This window comes from Macrobrachium nipponense, chromosome 12 (assembly GCF_015104395.2).
Source record: "Macrobrachium nipponense isolate FS-2020 chromosome 12, ASM1510439v2, whole genome shotgun sequence".
In the NCBI taxonomy this organism is placed as follows: Eukaryota; Metazoa; Arthropoda; class Malacostraca; order Decapoda; family Palaemonidae; genus Macrobrachium; species Macrobrachium nipponense.
The window spans coordinates 44,251,336-44,273,092 of NC_087205.1; the positions used below are offsets into that span (position 1 = coordinate 44,251,336).

Genomic DNA, 21,757 nt, shown 5'->3' on the forward strand with positions numbered 1-21,757 from the left:
AACCTCTTTTGAATAAAGGCTATTGCCTTACAATAGACAATTATTACACCAGTCCTGAGTTAGTGGATATTCTAGTAAAATGTAGAACAGATTGCTATGGCACTGATAGAATAAATCGAAAAGACCTGCCAGTTTCATTGAAAACTGAAAAGTTGAAGAAGGGGGAAATGTCTGCTTATCGTAGAGGTAAAGTTATGGCCATGAGATGGAGGGATAAAAAAGATGTTGTTCTACTCTCCACAGTTCACAATAGTGATGAAGTTGAAATTGCGAGTAAGAGGTACGAAAAAGAAGCCCAAAGGTTGTAGTAGACTATAACCACACAATGGTGGTGTGATAAGTTGGATCAAAACTTGGCAAATTATCCTGTTCCCAGGAAAAGAACAAAAAAATATTACAAAAAAGTTTTCCCTTCCATCATCTAGATCTAGCCTTTGGAATGCATATCAGTGTTTCAAGATGAGTAATGAAAATTGCTGTTCATCTCTCAAATTCAGGTTGGAAATAATTGATTCAACTCTGAAGAAGTATCATGCTGAAATCCCTCAAACAAGACCAGGTAGACCATCTATTTCAGCGAATCCTACCCGCTATTCAGGAAGGCATTTTCCAATTGACATTCCTCCTACCACCCAAAAAGAAATTTCCTACAAGGCAATGTGTTGTTTTGCTCTAAGAAAGGGATAATATGGAAAACCGATCAGACGAGAGTCTCGCTACATGTGTGAGATATGTGAAGTTAGTCTGTGTATAACCCCCTGCTTCAAATCATACCATACAAAATGATTGGGAAATACACTGGTTTATGTGAAGTGAATTTTTTTTTTTTTTTTTTTTTTTTTTTACCCAAATGAAGAGAATATATGATTTTGTTTATTCTAATGGTGAAATTTTTTTTTTATTCAAATGAAATGAAAAAATACTTTTATCAAAATGAAGTGGAAAAATAAAAAGTTATCAAGCATCAATATGATTTTTATTCAATTCCTATTATCAAAATTACTAAAACGAAGCATACAAGATATCTCGTGATAGAATAAAATGATTATAATTTATACGAGATAACTCGTTATTGGCCATAAAAAGGTCTCAAGTGGAGTTTCTAAAAATTACAATTTTACATAAAATAATCACAATTTTCTGTTGAAATCAAATTAGAATAGAGTCTAAACAAGTTATATTTTAATTTAATTCAATAAAACAATTAGATTCTTTTTGAAACATTATGTTGAAAAAATAAGTCTTTGAAAGGGTTAAACAATTTATGAAGTAAAAACTTAATCTGTTGCACAATATTATTTTTGGGATTACGTATAACTTTTAATGGCTTCTGTAGCACTTCTAGAGTCGCTATAAATCACAAAATTGTTGAAGGAGTGTTCTTTGCTCATTTTTATGGCCAATGTTCTTGCACATAATTCTGCTGTAAATACTGAGGCATTATTGGGATGAGAACTGGCATGTTTTATCCTGGGAAACTGCAGCATATCCCACTCTGTATTCTGATATGGATACATCTGTATATATTACGTAATATGGACCTTTTCGGCTTATGTGCTCTATTGTATGTTGTCTCTGATGTTCTAGGGTATAGGAATACTTTTTGATAGATATTTATCTTTATCATATTCATATCCCAAGGAGGACGTAGTTTTACTATTGGAGGTAGTTCACCACATTCAACCTGTAAAGAAGAGGTTGGTGATAATTTAAAAGCTCCTGTACATATTCTAAGGCCCTCATTATGAACTGGATCTAACATTTTCAGTACTGCGTTTGAAGCTGAGCCGTATATTTCACTTCTGTAGTCCATGATAGACAGAACTGTTAATATATATAGTAATGTAAGGGTTTGTCTATCAGCTCCCCAATCAGTATTTGATAATTTTCTAAATAGATTCAATGCTCTTTTACATTTTGATTTCACTTATGTGGGCATTCCAGTTCAAGTGAGTATCAAATACCAATCCTAAAAATTTTGCAGTTTGGCCAATATACTTTGATTTCTAATTTTTAAATCTATTTCTCCACCTTTCTTCCATCTTTTATCTTTATAAAATATAATTGCTTGTGTCTTATTTATGGACAATCTAAATCCTACAGATGAGGTCCATTCATCTATTTTTATTATAGATTTGTTAATGATGCGCTCTGGATGTTTAATGCAAGATGCTGAATAATATATGGCAAAATCATCCATTTAAAGGTTGCTTTTAATTCCGGTGGGTAGATTTTTACTAATTTCATTAATTGCTTAGGTAAATAGTGTGCCGCTAAGGACACTTCCTTGTGACACCATTTTCAAGTGGGAATGTTCTGGACAAAGCATCATCAATTCTCACCTGAAAACTTCGATTTTCTGTGCTCAGTTCGTGTCGCTGCGCAAAATAGTCCTTTAATTCATTATTTCTAGGGTGAATGATCTAAATAATCCTTTAATTCATTATTTCTAGGGTAAATGATCTAACAAATACCAGAGAATAAACAAAATAAAGAAAAGGTCAGTACAACTGACTCACTCACCCACAAGGAGGGCGTCGGTATGAACACTAGGGCGAGTGAGACCACTACCACGAACTTATTGTCAATTAGAAATTTCCTACAACAAAATCCCACAGGAAGAGAGCCGACCCACAGAACGGGGCAGCAACTACTACTACTACAACCCACGCTTAGGTGACTGCCGCGCCTCTGGTGGCCATCCTGAAGTTAGCAATCAATCTTGAGCGAAGGGTTGGGAAGAGGTAGGATTTCGCTGGGCGACACGAACCAATCGCCAGAAATAGATTTTTCCTACGTCAAAATCCTTTTTCTGGGCTCAGTTTGTGTCGCTGCACGAAATTGTACCAGAGAATTAGCACAAGATTGAAATAAAGAAGGTCTCAATAAAACTTAAAAATTCAACTATATACTATAATTGTAAGAAAATATATATACAATTGTTCGTACAATCTGGATAAAGAACAATACTTAAGAGTAACTTATAGTTAACATATATATACAAAGGCTTACATCAGTTATATGTTGAATTGAAATTAACATATGTGTGACAATCATAGTTCAAAACACATTAAATAATTATTAATAAACATTAGCAGTAATTGTAATAAAGGATGTGTGTGAACAAACTTAAACTAAAGACACACCAAATAAGTTTCATAGATATTAATAAATACATAACCATTGTTAATGAGGATGTTGGCACCCTAGCATAAAAAATAAGGGGACCACATCCTAAAGATCAGTATTGTACAATCAATTGTGGGTGACCCTAGCAAAAAAATAAGGGACACCCACTAAACCATCACAAGAGCAGCTAAGACTCAAGGACAAACGTAGATGAACATGGTAGGCTAGACAAACTGTTGGCGGAGATAGGTAGAAAGGAGATCTGGATCTTCAACTAAACTACTGTGCAGAGTCAGGGGAAACTATGTTACCCGCTGCAACTGCTGAAAATTTTAGAGATTCCAAAGACTTTAAGTAGTGACGCTTAAATACTGTCGGCGATTTCCATCCAGTATACTTTTTCAAATCATCAAAATTCAATTATGTGTTGAAAGTAATTGATTGAGGTGGCTACTGCCCTGACATCGTGTACCTTGGGGAAGGATTCAGGGTTAGCTTGCTTAATAAAGTATAGGATCTGTTGCCTGATACCTTTAATTGATAAAGTACCACCTTTTTCTCTTCTAAAGAGAGGACCCGAAGAGGATGAGGATGTCCTGGACAGAAAGGTCGTAAGGTCGTTACTGGACAAAGGAGAAAGATCTTGAGGAAGGGGTTTATTAATTAAACCTTCAAGGTTCCCACCTCAACAAAGGATCCTCATTCTTTGCTAAAAAAGCTGCAATCCGGAGAAAGCGAGAACTTCTCCTGAAGGAAGAAATTCTACGTGATTCGCATCTCTGGATAACGCCGACAGTTCTGAAATTCTAGCTCCTGAAGCCAAGCTTAATAAAATCAATGTTTTTCTTAAGAGCATTATAAATGAACATGTCGTATTATTTGTAACTGAAGCCAGTTTTAGAACATCATTTAAAAACCATGACACTGAAGTAGGCCTTACTGAAGGTCTAAGTCTAGCACAAGCCTTGGGAATAGACGAAAAGTAAGAATCTGTTAAGTCTATGTTAAAACCCAGTTGAAAAATCTTCTTCAAGGCTGACTTGTTTGTCGTAATGGTACTAGCTGCTAATCCACTTTTTCAAATTAAGTCTCTGAAAAAGGATATAGCTGAATTGATTGTCATGATTTTAATGTCTGCTTCTCTCAGGAAGGATGCCAACTTTTTAACTGCAGCATCATACTGCCTTAAAGTTGAATCTCTTTTATCCGATTCCAGGAAAAGAATATTTCGTGGATCGATATTTGCATCTCTCTTGGCCGCAAACTTCATGAAGTCCATAAAGTTAGGGTTTTGAGAATTCCTGAGGAAGCGAACACAGTCTTCATTTGTACTGACTGGGAGAGTCTGGGATTGGGAATTCGAAGAGGACAAAGACCCAATTCCAGAATCAAGGGGTACCAGTTGCTCTTCGGCCAGTCCGGGGCTACTAGAGCTACTTGGACCCTTGAACGTCCTGAGTTTGTTCAGTACTTTCAGGAGAAGATTCACCGGAGGAAGAGATAAATCTTCTCCCAGTTGTTCCAATCTATGGACATGGCGTCCGTGGCATAGGCCAGAGGGTCCAGGTTGGGAGCCACAAACATAACAGGGAAGTTTGTGGTTCGTTTGAGATGCAAACAGATCTACTTGCAGGCCTGGTACCTTCCGGAGAATCCATTGGAACGAACTGTTGTCCAGTGACCATTCCGACTCCAGAGGAACTGAACTAGGATTAGAGCATCTGCTATGACATTTCTCATACTCCCCCCCACCGGCCAGATGGGTGGAGGAGAGGTGCCAACTGAACTTGTCCGCCAGGGAAAAGATGGCTACCATGACAGTGATTCATGTGTGACTTGGACCTCCCCTGTTTTATACAATGGACTACCACTGCGCTGTCCAGAACTAACTTTATGTGGAGTTCTTTGGCGGACGTAACCTCTTCAGAGTCAGGAACACTGCCATTGCTTCCAATACATTTATGTGAAGCTGGCGGAACTGAGGTGACCATGTTCCCTGAACTTTTCTTGAACTGAGAATATCCTCCCAGCCGCTTAATGAAGCGTTCTGTTGTGGATAGTGATTCCCGGAGGGGAGAACTGAAGGGGTACTGATATGGACAGGTTCTTTAACTTTGTCCAAGGGCGCAGACGATTCCGTAGAATCTGTGGTATTGATGATACCTTGTCCCTGGATCTGACATTTGCTCGTGAGCGCCAGATCCTGGTTAAGTCTTTCAGTTTGGCTTTCATCAAGATGTTTGTCACTGAGGCAAATTGGTAGGGAACCCAGGATTCTTTCCTGGTTTCTCCTTCCGAAGCATATTTGTACTTTAGAAATTGTTTCACTGACTTTGCTATTTCTTTCCTCTAGGCTGATGGAATCGACAGAGTATGGGAGGATAGATTCTATTGGATGCCCAGCCATTGAAAGTTGGACTCCGGAGTGAGTCTTGACTTTGTCCTGTTTATCTGGAACCCCAGATATTCTAGGAATTGAATGACTTTCATTGTGGCTTTGTGACATTCTCCGACTGTTGGAGCCCAAATCAACCAATCGTCGAGGTACGGCCTACTACCATTATCCCTTGAGACCTCAGTTGTTGAAGGACTACTTCCGCTAATTTCGTCGAAACACTCTGGGTGCTACATTCAGACCGAAAGGAACTACCTTGAAGGAGAATGCCTGATCTCCTAGTCTGAAGCCCAGGCAAGGGCAAAAGTGTCTTGCAATAGGGATATGATAGTATGCGTCTGTAAGATCGATAGAGGTGGTGACGGCCCCACGGGGAAGTAAGGTCCGCACCTGCGAGATGGTCAGCATTTTGAACTTGTCGCAGCGAATGGCCAAGTTTAAGCAGGACAAGTCTAAGATTACCCTTCTTTTTAATGAGCCTTTCTTTGGTACGATGAACAAGCGACCCTGAAACTTTAATCTGTTGACTCTCGCTATTGATCCTTTCTGGAGGAGCTCCTCCGCATACTCCGTCAGTTCTTTTGATGGAAGTGAAGGAAAGTCTGGGTGGAGGGGGGTCTCCAATCCAATTCCAACCCAGGCCCTTCGACACAATGCTCTGTGCCCATTTGCTGAATCCCCACCGATGCCGGAAGAGAAACAGCCTCCCTCCTACCTTGGAGATCTCACTGCTGCTGGTCGAGTGACCTCCGCGACCTCCACGAGTACTTTCCCCTGTTGAGCGACCTTCCTGATCCTCTCTGACGAAAGGATCCCCTAGCTCTACCTCCCCTGCCGAACCGGTCATAGTGCTGGAAGGTTTGACCTTCGAACACCTGGTTAAAGGCGGGGGAGACAGCGTAGGAGGTGGAAGGCTGAGCCTGAGGAGAAATCACGTAAATGGGCTAAGCCGGAGTCTTCGAGGTAGAAGGCTGGCCTGATTGCACAATCGGCACAGCTGACACAGCTTGGTTAAACCGTTGAGGCTTCTTCTGATAAGGCTGGTAACGTTTAGCCTTTTTCAGCTTCTTGCCTGCTGCAGACTGATCTTGGCGCCTCTTTGCAGTGATTGAGCCTTGTTGCCTCATTTTGGACCTCTTTGACCATTGCTTCTGGGAAGAGGTCTGCCCCCCAGATGTTCGAGGAAAGCAACTTATTAGGTTCATGCCGAATAGTTGCTTCCTGGAGGACATGCTTTCGGCAATTGACTCTAGCTGTCACAAACTCGTACAGGTCCGATTGGACCGTATAAGTCTGTGACTTGGTCAATAACTTGAAGAGCGGCTCTGAAGCATATGAAATAGCCGCTACCTCTGTCATTGCCATGGTGTTCATCGACCTGGCAAGCCTAGACTTGGCCTCAAACTCAGCTTGAATGAGGCTATCAGGAAGTCTAGGCAGCTTCTCGCCGAACTGGTCCATGGCGCAGTCCGGTTTGAGCTTACCTGCCGAGAAGGTGTTGGGCAGATCCTCCCACAAATCTCCAAGCGAAGGGAGCAACGGAGAAGTGGGACCTGCTTCCCTTAACTGAGGTATGGGTTCCCCTTTCAGGCCAGCTGGGATGGTGACAGTGGCGATCTTCGTTAAGAAGGGGAGAGGAGCCTCTTCTTCCATCGTAAAGATGGTGAAGGGACTCTTGAACGCCTGAATCCTGGTGTTCGAGCAGTCCATCTCCTCTAGACACCTAAGCCACTCCCTTTGAGCCTGGTCCCAGGAGTACAACACTGTCTCCCTCGGGACCTTATCCTCCCTAGTCATGGCTGCCTCCGTCAGTCTGGCGTAGCCAATGAACGGCGGTTGAAGGTTCTCCGGATAGAACTCGAAGTCTTCAATCCTTCGAGTGCCGCACTCCGGGATGGAGATGAGTCCGTCCTGGAAAGGGGCGTATGAAGCCACTCTCCAGGGGTTGTTCATTGAGAACGGAGGCAGAGAATCATGGGGAGGAAGCTGTACCAGACCAACACCAGGCGCCTGAGGAGTAGCTTGAACCCGGATATAATGTTCTCCTGAGTTGTGATCCTTTCGGATAACTGGGAGAACATCTGCTCCATGCTGTTCCTCAAAGAGCCTACCAAGTCCCCCATCTGCTGCATCATCCCAACGGAGAAGGCGTTGGGATCAAAGGCCGAAGCCGGTGCAGAGGTGGAAGGGTAACTCGGTAGAGGTACCTCAGGAGGAGGAGAGACCGTTGACTCCGCCGGAGTACAGGGCCTCTCCTTTGAGGACTTGCTCTTAGAGGACCTAGAGCCAGAAGCAGACGATTTACCCTTCTCTGCTCCGGGGTTTGAAGCCGAAGACTTACGAGACGATGACGCCGACGAAGTTTTTTTGGACGACGACGACGCCTTCGTAAGGGTTTTCTGCGCTCTGTGTCCCTTCACCTTGGGTTTCACAGAAGCGCTAGGCGTAGAGTACTGGAGCTCAGCTCCTGTAAAGCCTTGGAAGGAAGCAGTAGATATAGCGGGAGAAGAAGATCCAGAAGCGCCCAAGGGAAGCCCTTGGGCGTCCAACGTACCTACCTCGACCAACAGGTCGTCCACACCTACCATCGGTTCCACGTTCAGGTCCGAGATATCCTGGCCTGGTTCCTTCATGCAAGCAGCGACCTGCCGCTGGATAGCCGTCATCGTCGGGGCTGCCTCCGCCGGGTCGACGTACCCCGTCGACTTGCCGCCGGGAACAGTAGGACAGCCATCCTCTTCTCAAGAATTTAGGGCTGTCCCTTGGCGGCGTTCTTGCCGAAGCCGCCGACCCAAGCCCTCAGGGTTGCAAGGGCGGTCTCTCTAACAGCGGCAGCCTGTAAGAGAGGGTGTCTATTAGTTTTTAGTTTAAAGTTGAGGTTCAACCTTAGACTAAAAAAGAGCCTTAAGCCTACACATTTTGGGCATATATTTCACAAAATATGGAGAACTTAAGCTTAAAAGATATTCTGAACTTAAAATTAAGATATATATAATGCAGTATTTACATGCTATATATACAGCTGGAAATACTTACCCCGTCCAAAAACTGACTCACAAGATCATAGCAGATCGTACACGTTTCGTGGAACCAGACCTGCAGATTCCCGTGAGGAGTCGTGCACGGAGCGTGGGACCTGCAGACTTCATGTCCACAGGGATCCTGGAGCACGGCGTTGCATCCTGGGTGCTCACAGTTGGTAGTCTAAGTGGAAGGATACATGAGTATCATTATAACACTTACAGGGCTACTCTAGAACTCCGTTGCATGCCGGAGAGCGAAAAATTTTTGGGCATAACCCCTCCCCTACCGCCTTAACAGGCATAATATAGCTCCAGTGTGAGCCGGAGTAGGAAACAGAGGGCAAGGGAGGGACCCAGCTTAAGATAACTTATCAATAACTTATGATTAACTTAAGCATAAAATAGCACAAAATTCCGGAAGACTATTCCGAATCGCGGTGGTGTCCGTCTCCGCCGGTTGCGCCGGAGAGACGGGATGGTTAAGGCAAAGGAGACCGACTGTACGCCTGAGGTCCGCCAGTAGGCGGGATACTAGCTCCTTCCCTCGCAATCGACGGGGCTCCGGAAAGAAAACAGAGCACTGACAACACGGGGAGGGGCGAGAGGGCGAAACAGAACTCGAGCCTACAGCGGAGCAACGGAGCAACAAAGGAGGGGGGAGGCCAACCCACCTACTTCGTCCCAACGGAGCACCGTGAAGCAGAGAGACAAGGTCATACCCAGTCCAGTGTCTGTCCAGCCTCCCCTACTCCCTCCGCATAGGGAGAGAGGGAGACAGGCCCGGATGGAGCGAGCAAGGACGGACCTCCCTCCCCCCAGCTCTATGGGTGAGCGGGAGGAGGGCAGGGTGACTGGGACGGGTGTCTGGCTGTACCGCAATCACAGGGTGACCACGATACGATAACACAATAAAAACAACGAAATCTATAGCTTAGGTTAATGCAACCAAACTGATCAGCGAGATGCAACCGTTGATGCAACAAAACTGATAATAAGGAAGCAACAAAACTAATGGGGACCATGATATAATAAACCTAGGCTAAGATAACGTACCAGACACCCTAGGCTAACCAAAACCAAATCAAATAATTAGATTAATTAAAATAACAGCAAAGTAGGGGAAATAAATATAGTAGGAGAAAAAATCCAGGAGTGTACGACTAACCCGAAGGAAAGTCTACCACTCAAAGCTAGCCTGGGCCGATACTAAGAGCTATGGCTAGGGTCTGGATGGAAGAGATAATGCCTACGTAAGGTATAGAAAGACATGCATGCATGACATAAAACCAATGCAGGCTAGATCCCCTAACGAATAATAATCATAAAAAGGTCTAGAGACGCATAAAATAAAGGGAAGGTTCCAGGTATGGAGACCGAGAACGAACACCCGCCACGAGGCAGAACAACAGAACAATGCTGCCATGTCCCTTCCGACCGGAGAATCCGTACTTTTATACCTTAAAAAACGGCAAATACCTGACTCCAGGAAGGAAAAAGGAAAAAACTAAATAGGAACCTTTTCGGGAATACTTAACTTAGCTCGGATGCGATGGCTGATCGTTCCATGGTGGCAGAAAATCCTCAAAAAGAGCACGAAAACACAGAGCAAGAAAAAATGCGGCGTCTCGTAGACCTCTAACTTTAAAGGATGGACACCAGAGGCGCGGCAGTCACCTAAGCGTGGGTTGTAGTAGTAGTAGTTGCTGCCCCGTTCTGTGGGTCGGCTCTCTTCCTGTGGGATTTTGTTGTAGGAAATTTCTAATTGACAAGAAGTTCGTGGTAGTGGTCTCACTCGCCCTAGTGTTCATACCGACGCCCTCCTTGTGGTGAGCGAGTCAGGTTATTTACTGACCTTTTCTTTATTTTGTTTATTCTCTGGTATTTGTTAGATCATTTACCCTAGAAATAATGAATTAAAGGATTATTTCGCTGGGCGACACGAACCAATAGCCCAGAAATAGATTTTACCTACGTCAAAATCCTTTTTTTTTTTTAGGAAACTTTGGATGAACTTGGGTAAATGTCCACGGACGTTGTTCTTTTGTAATGCTTCTAATATAGGATACCTCCACGTAGTATCATAAAAGTGTCAAAAAAGACTGCTACAGTTATTTGTTTTCATTCAAAACCTCTGTGGATATGGTCTTCTAGGATAGAGAGAGAATCTAATGTAGACCTGTTACAATGTGACCCAAATTGAGTGGAAGTTAAAATTTTGTTTTCTCGAATGTGCCATGTTAGTCAAGCATTTACCATCTTTTCAAGTATTTTGCATAAGCAACTTGTTAGAGATATTGGTCTGTATTATTAACATTGCTTGGATCCTTTTATAGGTTTGGGGATAGGAATAATTATAGCTTTACACCATTCATCAGGAAATAAATTCTGAAGCCATAAATGATTATAAAATTGTAATAAGTATGATTTTGCCAGAGGTGCTAAGTGGTCGATCATCTCAAAGCAAATATTGTCACCTCCAGGAGCAGATTTATTGCTGTTCGAGAGCGCATATTCCAATTCTTTCATATTAAATTTTCTATTATAATATATATCTTCTTGTGTTTCGAAATTTATTGTTATTAGTTCATTATTTTTCTTTGTGCAGAAGTGTTCATCTAAATTTTTATCGCTACTTACATTCGCCAAGTTTTCTCCTACTGAATTACTTATTTCTTTTGGATCAAGTATTCCTTTTCCATCTTTCAATATGGCATGTCTAGGTGTTTTAACATGGGTACCACTTATTTTTCTGAATTTTTCCCATATTTTTTGTATGGAAATATTGTTAGAGAGATCTGATACATATTTCCTCAATGAAATCATTCTTCCTAGAATTACTTCCTTTTTAAATTTTGCAGATATTTTGTTGTATATATATTTTAATGTTTCAATTTCTAGTAATAATATGTAATAATATATTCATTTTTTGTAAAGTTCCTTCTAATACTAGTAATGTTTTATTTATTTTACTGAACGTTCTATATAATTACAGTGGAACCTCGACATACAAAAGTCCCAGCTTACGAAAAATTCAAGTTACGAAAGCAAATATGAAGATTTTTTTTTGCCTCTGCATACGAAAATAATTCAGGTTACAAAAGGGTGTTACTGTAAAGTCCCGAGATTCGCCCGGACCACCGAGAACAATTTTAAAACTCACGCGCCGCCAACTGAGTAGACTCGCCACCATTCCCCCGCTCTCCCATTGGTTCCTGATGCTAGTCACCGCCGTAAGATCCTGCTCTCCTATTGGTCAGCATCTTCCCCATCGTGCTCTACGTAAAGGCATAATTCGGCCACTCTGTAGCAGCATCGTTATTGTATGCACATGGAATTGGATCATTCACATATATGATTTCGTTTGTTAACATAAATTCGTGTTAGTGATTTCGCTTTGTACTGTATCGTGTTGTGTGAGAACTTAATTAGTACATAACTTAACTACGTATAGTCATGGGTCCCAAGAAAGTTGCTGAAGTTCACGGAAAGAAGAGGATGCTTTCTATGGAGACAAAGATGGAGATCATTAAAAAGTATGAAGCTGGCATGTGGTTGAGTGTGATTGCTAAGAAATACGGCCGAAATCCGTCGGCGATAGGCACCATTCTTAAGCAGAAGGAAGCCATCAAAGCAGCTACACCTTTCTAGGGCGTGACTATTTTGTCCAACAAGAGGAGCCACGGGCATGATGAGATGGAGAGGCTGCCTCTTCTATGGATTGAGGACAAAGAAATCGCTGGCGATACGATAACCGAGACAGCAATCTGCCACAAGGCCCGCGCTATTTTCGCTGATCTGATTGCCCAGGCCGAAGACAACGGAGGAGAAGGGACATCGACGGCAACCCCAGACTTCAAGGCTTCTCGGGGGTGGTTTGATAAATTCCGTAAACGGACTGGCATCCATTCGGTGGTGAAGAAATTGAAATTTTGTAAAAAATGTAAAGTATAAAAAGTAAAAAAAATTGTAAAAAAAAAAAAAAGAAAAGAAAAAAGTCTTTTGTAAAGTTAAGTGTTAATGTTTTCTACCATTGTTAATGTGTTTCGTAAAGTTTAGTGTTAATGTTTTCTGCCATTTTTTAATGTGTTTTGTAAAGTTAAGTGTTCATGTTTTCTGCCATTTGTCCTCCTCCTCTGTGGCCACTTTCGGAGATCGCCTCACTCGAAAGGTAAGGTTCCACATTTTACTACATGTGTACGCACATGTGCGTACACTATTTCTTGTACCCTGTACACTAATAAACTTTATTTACAGTTAATCACAGTTAGGTTAGGTATTGAATGGTCCAAATTGTTGTATTTCATTGTTTATTGGTCAATTTAGCTTATCATAAAATTTACTGGGGTGTTTTTGTAGGGCTGGAAACGAATTAGGCAATTTAGTGGTACCTCGAGATACGAGCGTCCTGTGATACGAGTGCTTTGAGACCCGAGGTGGAATTCGGTCAAAATTTGGCCTTGAGACCCGAGCTGTGTCCCGAGATCCGAGTTGGTTCGGGGACGCCACCGCTAGTTGGCGTTCGCGGGCAGCATCAGCTGGGAGCATCCCACGAGCTCACTCGCACGTGTGACCGACAGATTTAAGTTGTGTTTGTGAGCTGTACTCGTGTTTTCGCTGTTTTTTCACGAATTAGTGAACTTTTTTACCTACCATCATGGGGCCAAAGAAAGTACGTGCAAAGGAGAGTGGCGAGAAGAAGAAGAGAATGCTGCCGATAGAGGTAAAGCGAGAAATAATAGAAAAACATGAGCGTGGTGTACGAGTGATGGAACTGGCCTGGGTGTATGAGCGTAGCACATCGACCATTTGTACCATCCTAAAGCAAAAGGATGCCATCAAAAGTGCAAAAACAGCTAAAGGAACTACAATTCTGTCGCAATTAAGGACAAATGTCCAGGAAGAAATGGAGAAGCTGCTCTTGGTATGGTTGAAAGAGAAGGAACTAGCGGAAATACAGTGACGGAGAGTATAATTTGCGAAAGGCTCGCGTTATTTACGGCAGATTTGAAGAAGGAAGAGGCATCAACTTCAGAAGGGAGAGCAGAAGACACGTTTAGGCAAGTCTGGGTGGTTCGATAATTTTAAGAAGAGAAGTGGCATTCATTCGGTGGTGAGGCATGGCGAAGCTGCGAGTGCCGATGTAAAGGGAGCCGAAAGGTACATCGTCGAGTTCGCTGAGCTTACTGAGGAGGAAGGCTGCATCCCGCAACAAATCTTTAACTGCAATGAGACGGGATTATTTTGGAAAAAAATGCCACGGAGGACGTACATCACCGAAGAGGAGACGAAGATGCCAGGCCATAACCCTGAAGGACCGTCTGACCCTTGCATTGTGTGCAAATGCTAGTGGTGACTGTAAAGTAAAGCCACTGCTAGTCTACCATTCTGAAAATCCTCGAGCGTTCAAGTCACACAAAATTCTGAAAGAAAAACTGCACGTAATGTGGCGCACGAATGCAAGGGCATGGGTTACGCGGCAGTTCTTTACAGATTGGGTAAACCTCGTCTTCGGTCCTTCTGTGAAGGAATATCTTCAAAAGAATAACCTCCCACTGAAAGCCTTATTAATTTTGGATAATGCTCCGGCCCACCCACCTGGTCTTCAAGATGACATTCTCGAGGAGTTCCAGTTTGTGAAAGTCCTCTACCTCCCACCAACACGACTTCCATCTTGCAACCAATGGATCAGCAGGTTCATTGCAAATTTAAAAAGCTTTTCACAAAGCATTGTTCTGCCGATGCTTTGAGGTGACAGAGAGCACCAAGCTTACCCTTCGAGAGTTTTGGAAAGAGCATTACAATATCGTCGTATGTTTACATATCATTGACTCGGCGTGGCAAGAGGTAACGAGACGAACCTTGAACTCGGCATGGAAAAAGCTATGGCCTGATGCTGTTTCAGAGAGGGACTTCAAAGGGTTCGAACCCCAAGCAACGGTGGAGGAGATTGTGTCCCTCGGAAAGTCGATGGGTCTGGAGGTAGATGAGGGCGACGTCAACGAACTCGTCGAGGAACATTGAGGAGGAACTCTCAATTGAGAGTTGAAGGAGCTGCAGGTGATGCAACATACGAAGGCCCTGCAAGAGATAGTAGCAGTAGCGAGGGGAGGAAGAGCCGGAGGAAGTGATTCCTACAAGTCAAATTAAATTAAAAGACATGTTAGCAATGTGGGAAACACTTTCGAGTTTCATTGAACAGAAACATCCAGAAAAAGTTTCGACTAGTCGTGCTTCAGCGTTATTTAATGACACTTGTTTGACTCATTTCCGGAACATTTTAAAAGGGAGGCAGAAGCAAAGCTCTTTGGATAAATTTTTGTTAAAGAGAAGCGCAAATGAAAGTGCCGAAAGTGATTCTAAAAGGCAGAAAACAAGTGCTGATTAAACTTACGTATCGCTTAGGTTAAGTTTTAAGTTTAAAGTGCATTTAGTATTTTTCAAATTTAAGTTAAGGAAAGTGCAAATTTTTATTAAAGTTAAGGAAATGCAGTTTTAGTTTACATTTTAATGTTATCATTTTGTGTTTCGAAAAAATGCTGTTTTACGTTACGGACTAGCCCCTCCCTGCTCCCTCCTCCTCTCCTCCTCCTCCGCCACTCGACTCCGTTAGCCAGCTGCACTCGCCTGTCAGCAAGGTAAGATTACGTGTTCTTAACTTTTGGTTGTGTTACGTAACTTTGTTATTCATTGCTAAATTTTCCGTAACATTTTTACTAAAAGGGAGGCAAAAGCAAACCATCTTTCCTGTAACATTACAAGAAAAGCGCAGTGAAACTGCAGTTTTAGTTTACATTTTAATGTTCATTTTTCATTTTCTGTTAGGAAAATTCCTGTTTACGTAACGGGACTAATGTAGCCGTCCAGCCCTCCCCCTCCGTCACTCGCCTCCCTTAGCCGCCCGCACGCGACTGTCACCAAGGTTAGATTAAATTAACTTTTTCTTTTCTTTATTTTACTTTAATTCTATTCATTACTAAAATATATTACTGTATAATTTTTTTGTACTATATTTCTACATTTATATGTGTGTTTTCTTCATTATTTACGATGGTTTGGGGGTATATTTCATAGGTCTGGAACGGATTAAATACATTTCAGTTAATTTAAATGGGAAAAATTGATTTGAGATAAGAGTTTTTCGAGTTCCGAGCCCGGTTCCGGAACGAATTAATCTCGTATCTCAAGGTACCACTGTACATGTAAAATGTGGTTCAAGATACAAAACAATCAGGTCACGAATGGCGCTTCGGAACGGATTAATTTTGTATCCTGAGGTACTACGAGTACTATTAGATATGGTGTAGGTAGCTGGTTAACCAGTGAAGTAAAGTCTTCTCTAGGAAAGGCAATACCAGGTGGAAAATACACACAGCATATGATGTATTTTCGTTCTAAAAATACTTGTATAGCTACTGCTTGCAAGTTAGTTTGTATTTGAAAACTGGTATGTGGGATGTCACTGCAGATCATAAGTAGTGCACCCCCATGGCTTCTGTTGTAAGGAATATTCTCTGAATGGTATGGAGAAAATTTCTTTGGACAGGGAATGTTATGACTGCCCAGCATAGTTTCTTGAAGTGCGACACAAATTGGATTAAAGTCATGAATTAGTACTTTTAATTCTTCCCATTTACTTCTAAGTCCTTGACAATTTCATTGAATGATGGATGAAACTTTGTTATCTTTTGGGTCCTCTGACATTGAGGTGCCTTTGGATTAATTTTGGGGATCTTTTGTCCAGAGATTGGGATGATTTCTTGGAATCTCCCAACTTCTTTTTCGGTGGGGGAGAGAACTGGTGGAAACTCATCTTTTCCATAAAATTTGTTAATGATATTAACATATTTTATGGAGAGTTATTACATAGGTATTAGGGTAAAATGCCTCTGACGCTGTTCTATGCCGAAAATATCGAGTTACATAAGTGCAAATTTAGCTATGGATGTGTCAATTTATAAATGTTCATGCTTTCATGTTTAAAATGTGTATGAAAACGTATTACGTATAGGGTAGTTTTTATTTCTGCACAGAAATATGATACAAAGGAAGCTTTTGAAACTGCCCTTCACATTATCAAAGAGGATGTTTTTTCATGTTCTTTCTTGTGAGCCGCCGCCTGCCACTCTTCCGAAAATATAGTTAAAAAAGTGCAAATTTAGCGATCAATGTGTTGATTTTATAAATGTTCAAGCTTTTATGTTTAAAATGTTTATGAAAATGTATTACATATAGAGTATTTTTATTTCTGCGCAGAAATATGACACAAAGGCAGCTTTTGAAACGGCCCTTCACGTTACCAAATACGATGTTTTTTCATGTTCGTTCTTGTGAGCCGCCGCCTGCCGCTCTTCTGAAAATATCGAGTTTAAAAGAGTGCAAATTTAGCGATCGATGTGTTGATTTTATAAATATTCATGCTTTTAAGTTTAAAATGTGTATGAAAATATATTACGTATAGGGTCTTTATATTTTTGTACATAAATATGATACAAATTAAGGCAGTTTTTATAACTACCCTCCACATTGTCAGAGGATGTTTTTTCATGTTCGTTCTTGTCCGCCACTGTTCCAAAAAATGCATTGTGTTATTTAATTAATTATGCATCTTTTCCATAAGTCCTTTAAAAAGTTATACATTACTTCACTGTCTCCAATAATATTGTATGTACAGTGTTCCCCCGTATTCGCGGGGGATGTGTACGAGACACCCCCGTGAATAGTTAAAACCCGCGAATAGTTAGAACCACCATTAAAAATGCTTATAACTGCCTATCTTGAAAGTTCAGATGCCAAATGTATACCTTTAATAACATCCTACTTCAAATATACCTAAAATTACTAACCTATTACTCTATTAATCTTTGAGGTTATATTATTAATATCATTTCAAAGTCATCTTAAACATTTTACCATTAAAAATATATACCTACAGCCAGTAACAGAGAGAGAGAGAGAGAGAGAGAGAGAGAGAGAGAGAGAGAGAGAGAGAGTAATAACTCCTAAACTCCGACTCCTTCCACCCCTCTGCCAATACGTTATATCAAACGTCATATATCCTCCGCCCACGTTCCTCCAAGTGGATAAAAATGACTGGGAATAGCTTTTTTTTAATTAATCTTATTAATATTTGAAAATTAGTTATAAGGTAAATCATTTATTTATACTACAAAACAAATAAACATATGTAAGTAAGAAAGAGAGAGAGAGAGAGAGAGAGAGAGAGAGAGAGAGAGAGAGAGAGAGAGAGAGAGATGGTATTGTTACTGTTTAATCTCACGAAACTAAATATTATTTGTAAACTAGTGCTGTATATTATTATTTTACCATAAAATGTAGTAATGTCCTTAAAGATACACTTATACATACATTTCCAGCCCAAACAGAGAGCGAGAGTTATCACTAAGACACACTATCTTGTGTGGCAAAAGAGAGAGAGAGAGAGAGAGAGAGAGAGAGAGATTTAGGGTTATCCTTATTTAAAAGACTGAAATGGATAGATTATTGTACTTCTATAAAAGGGATTTTGACGAAGGAAAAATCTATTTCTGGGTGATTGGCTCGTGTCGCCCTATGAAAGGATCCTTAATATCATTCTTTCTAGGTAAAATTAATCTAAAATTACCAGAGAAAAACAAAATTAAGAAAATGTCAGTAAAACTGACTCGCTCACTCTTAAAAAGAAGTGTCGGTATGGTAATAGGGGCGAGTGGGAACACTACCACGAGACATTCACCAATTAGAACTTCCAATCAGAATCCCCACAAGAGAGAGCTGATACCAAGGGGCGATGCGGCCGCTACTACTACTACTAGAGGACGCCACGGACAGCAGCGCCCCTAGCGGACATCCTTAATCTAAAAAACATCTTGTCCTGCATGGGGGGGGGGGGGGGGGGGAAACAATACAGGGTGGGTTTCATAGGGCGACACGAGCCAATCACCCAGAAATAGATTTTTCCTTCGTCAAAATCCCTTTTCTGGGCTCAGCTCGTGTCGGCCTATGAAAGAGTACCAGAGAAACAGACAAGATGGAAAAAAGGACAAATGAAAAGCAGTTGTAAAATGAGGGATATAATATAAGTAAATCAATTACAGCATATAAACTAAGTACTTAAGCCTAACTTATTCTAAATAGTAACATAAAAGAAAGTTAGTAATGTAAAGTACTTAAAATTACAGTAAACATAGTAAATTATAATAATGCAGTGTAATATTAACAAAATAGATTTACTTAGATAAATTATTTACAAAATATACAAACACATTGTGTCCTACCCTAGCATAAAAATAAGGGTAGGTACACTGAAGTACATTATCAGTACAAAGTGTGGATGTCCCTAGCAAAAAAATAAGGGACAATCCACTAGTATGATTTCAGCGGCTAAGGCTAGGATATCCGAGTAGCATGGCGATAGGGTGAGGCATGTTTGGATGAGGTAGGTAGAAAGGAGACCTGGATCTGTACTACAACTACTATAACAGTATCAGGAGAAACAATGTTTCCCCGCTGCTACTGCTGAAAATTTTAAAGATTCCAAGGACTTTAGATAATGACGTTTAAAGACTGTCGGAGATTTCCATCCAGCATACTTTTTAAGATCCTCAAAATTCATATGTTGAAAGTAATTAATTGAGGTGGCTACTCCCCTGATGTCATGTGCTTTGGGAATGAATCAGGATTGGCTTGTTTAATGAAGTAAAGGATTTGTTGTCTAATACCTTTTACTGACAAAGTACCACCTTTTTCTCTCATGAAGAGAGAACCTGAGGATCTTGAGGATGTACGAGATAGAAAGGCTCTTAAAGTTTGATACTGGGCAGAGAGAAGGGTCTTGGGGAAGTGGGATGACTTTCCAAGGGGCCCACCTTGCAAGAGGATCCTCATTTTTAGCCAAAAAACTACGATCCGGAGCAAGCAGAACTTCTCCTGAGGGGGGGAGGAATTCCACATGACCCGCATCTCTGGATAGAGCCGACAGTTCTGAAATTCTAGCTCCTGAAGCTAGGCTTAATAAGAATAATGTCGTTCTAAGAAGCATTATGAATGTACAAGACGAGTTGTCAGTATCTGAAGCTAGTTTGAGGCATCATTTAAGAACCATGAAACTGCAGTAGGCCTTTGAGAAGGTCTAAGTCTAGCACAGGCTTTAGGGATAGACGTGAAATAAGATTCAGTCAGATCTATCTGAAAACCTAACTGAAAGATCTTCTTCAAAGCCGATTTATGAGTAGTAATAGTGCTAGCTGCTAAACCTTTTTCAAACAAGGATCTGAAAAAGGATATAGCTAGATTAACTGTCATGGTTGTAGTGTTTGATTCTTTCAGGAAGGATGCTAATTTTTTAACAGCTGAGTCATATTGTCTAATAGTTGACTCTCTCTTATCTGATTCTAGGAAGAGAATATTTTTGTGGATCAATATTAGCATCTTTATTAGCCGCAAACTTCATGAGTCCATAAAGTTAGGGTCTGAAGAATTCCTGAGGAAGCGAACACAGTCCTCATTTGTACTGATTGTGACAGCTTGGGATTGGGAATCCGTTGGAGTCGGAGACACAATTCCAGAAGAAGAGGATACCAGTTGCTCTTGGGCCAGTCCGGTGCAATCAGAGCTACTATTCCCTTGAAAGTCCTCAGCTTGCTTAAGACTTTCAAGAGAAGATTCACTGGAGGAAAAACACAAATAAATTTTTCTCCACTGATCCCAATCTAACGACAGGGCGTCCGTGGCATAAGCCAGAGGGTCCAGGTTGGGGGCCACATAGCAAGGGAGCTTGTGGTTCGCTTGTGAGGCGAAGAGATCTACTTGGAGACCTGGGACTCTCCGGCATATCCACTGGAATGACCCGTCGTCTAGGGACCATTCTGATTCCAGAGGAACTGACCGGGACAAAGCGTCTGCTATCACATTCTTACCCCGGCCCCCAGCCAGGTGAGTGGCGGACAGATGCCATTTGTGTTTGTTTGCTAGGGCAAAGATGGCTATCATGACATGGTTCACATGCTTGGATTTGGCCCACTCCTGTTGATGGCAATGAACTACCACTGCACTGTCCAAAACTAGCCTTAGATGAGACTTTTTCGGGGGAAGCAGTCTCTTCAGGTAAGAAATACTGCCATTGCTTCCAGAACGTTTATGTGGAGCTGGCGAAATTGAACTGACCAAGTCCCCTGAACCTGTTTGAACTGAGAATATCCCCCCCACCCGGACAGGGAGGCATCCGTGTGAATGGTTAACACTGGAAGGGGATATTGAAGGGGTACCCGCTTGGCTAAGTTCTTTACTTTTGACCATGGACGGAGTTGATTGCGAAGGATCTGTGGAATTACTGACAACTTGTCTCGAGATTTGGTGTTTGCTCTCGATCGCCAAACTCGATTTATATCTTTTAGCCTTGCTTTCAGGAGGATATCTGTTACCGAAGCAAACTGAAGGGACCCTAGGATTCTTTCCTGGTTTTCTCCTTGATGTTTGTTTGCATTTGAGAAATTGCCTGACAGATTTTGCTATTTCCTTCCGTTTGGCCACTGGAATTGACAGATTGTGGGAAGACAAATCCCATTGGATTCCCAGCCACTGAAAACGAGACTCCGGGGTAAGTCTGGATTTCGTTTTGTTTATCTGGAACCCCAGATGTTTCCAGAAAGTGAACTACCTTTTTGGTGGCTTTGAGACATTCCTCGACAGTTGGTGCCCAGATCAACCAATCGTCGAGGTATGCTGCTACCATGATTCCCTGAGTTCTCAATTGCTGCACAACCACTTCTGCTATTTTCGTGAATACCCTGGGGCTACATTCAGACGAAGGGCATCACTTTGAATGAGAATGTCTGATTTCCTAGCCTGAATCCTAGGAATGGGCGGAAGTGTCTGGCTATAGGGATATGATAGTATGCGTCTGTAAGATCGATGGAGCATGTGACGGCTCCACGCGGAAGTAAGGTCCTTACTTGCGAGAGGGTAAGCATCTTGAACTTGTCGCAACGAATGAAAGAGTTTAGCTTTGACAAGTCTAAGATTACCCTTCTTTTTGTTGAGCCTTTCTTTGGCACGCTGAATAAGCGACCTTGAAATTTTCAGATTCTTGACTCTCGCAATAGCTCCTTTCTGAAGGAGTTCCTCCGCGTAATCTGTCAATTCCTTTGATGGTATTTGGCAGAATGATTTGATTGGAGGAGGATCTTTGATCCAACTCCAACCCAATCCTTTG

General features: G+C 41.7%; 1 protein-coding gene across 1 annotated transcript in view; it reads right to left on the reverse strand.

The window, feature by feature from the left end:
• Window positions 1–21,757, reverse strand: part of LOC135224789 (trichoplein keratin filament-binding protein-like) — a 276,218-nt gene that overhangs the window by 76,765 nt on the left and 177,696 nt on the right. The gene's annotated exons all lie outside the window — the stretch shown is intronic.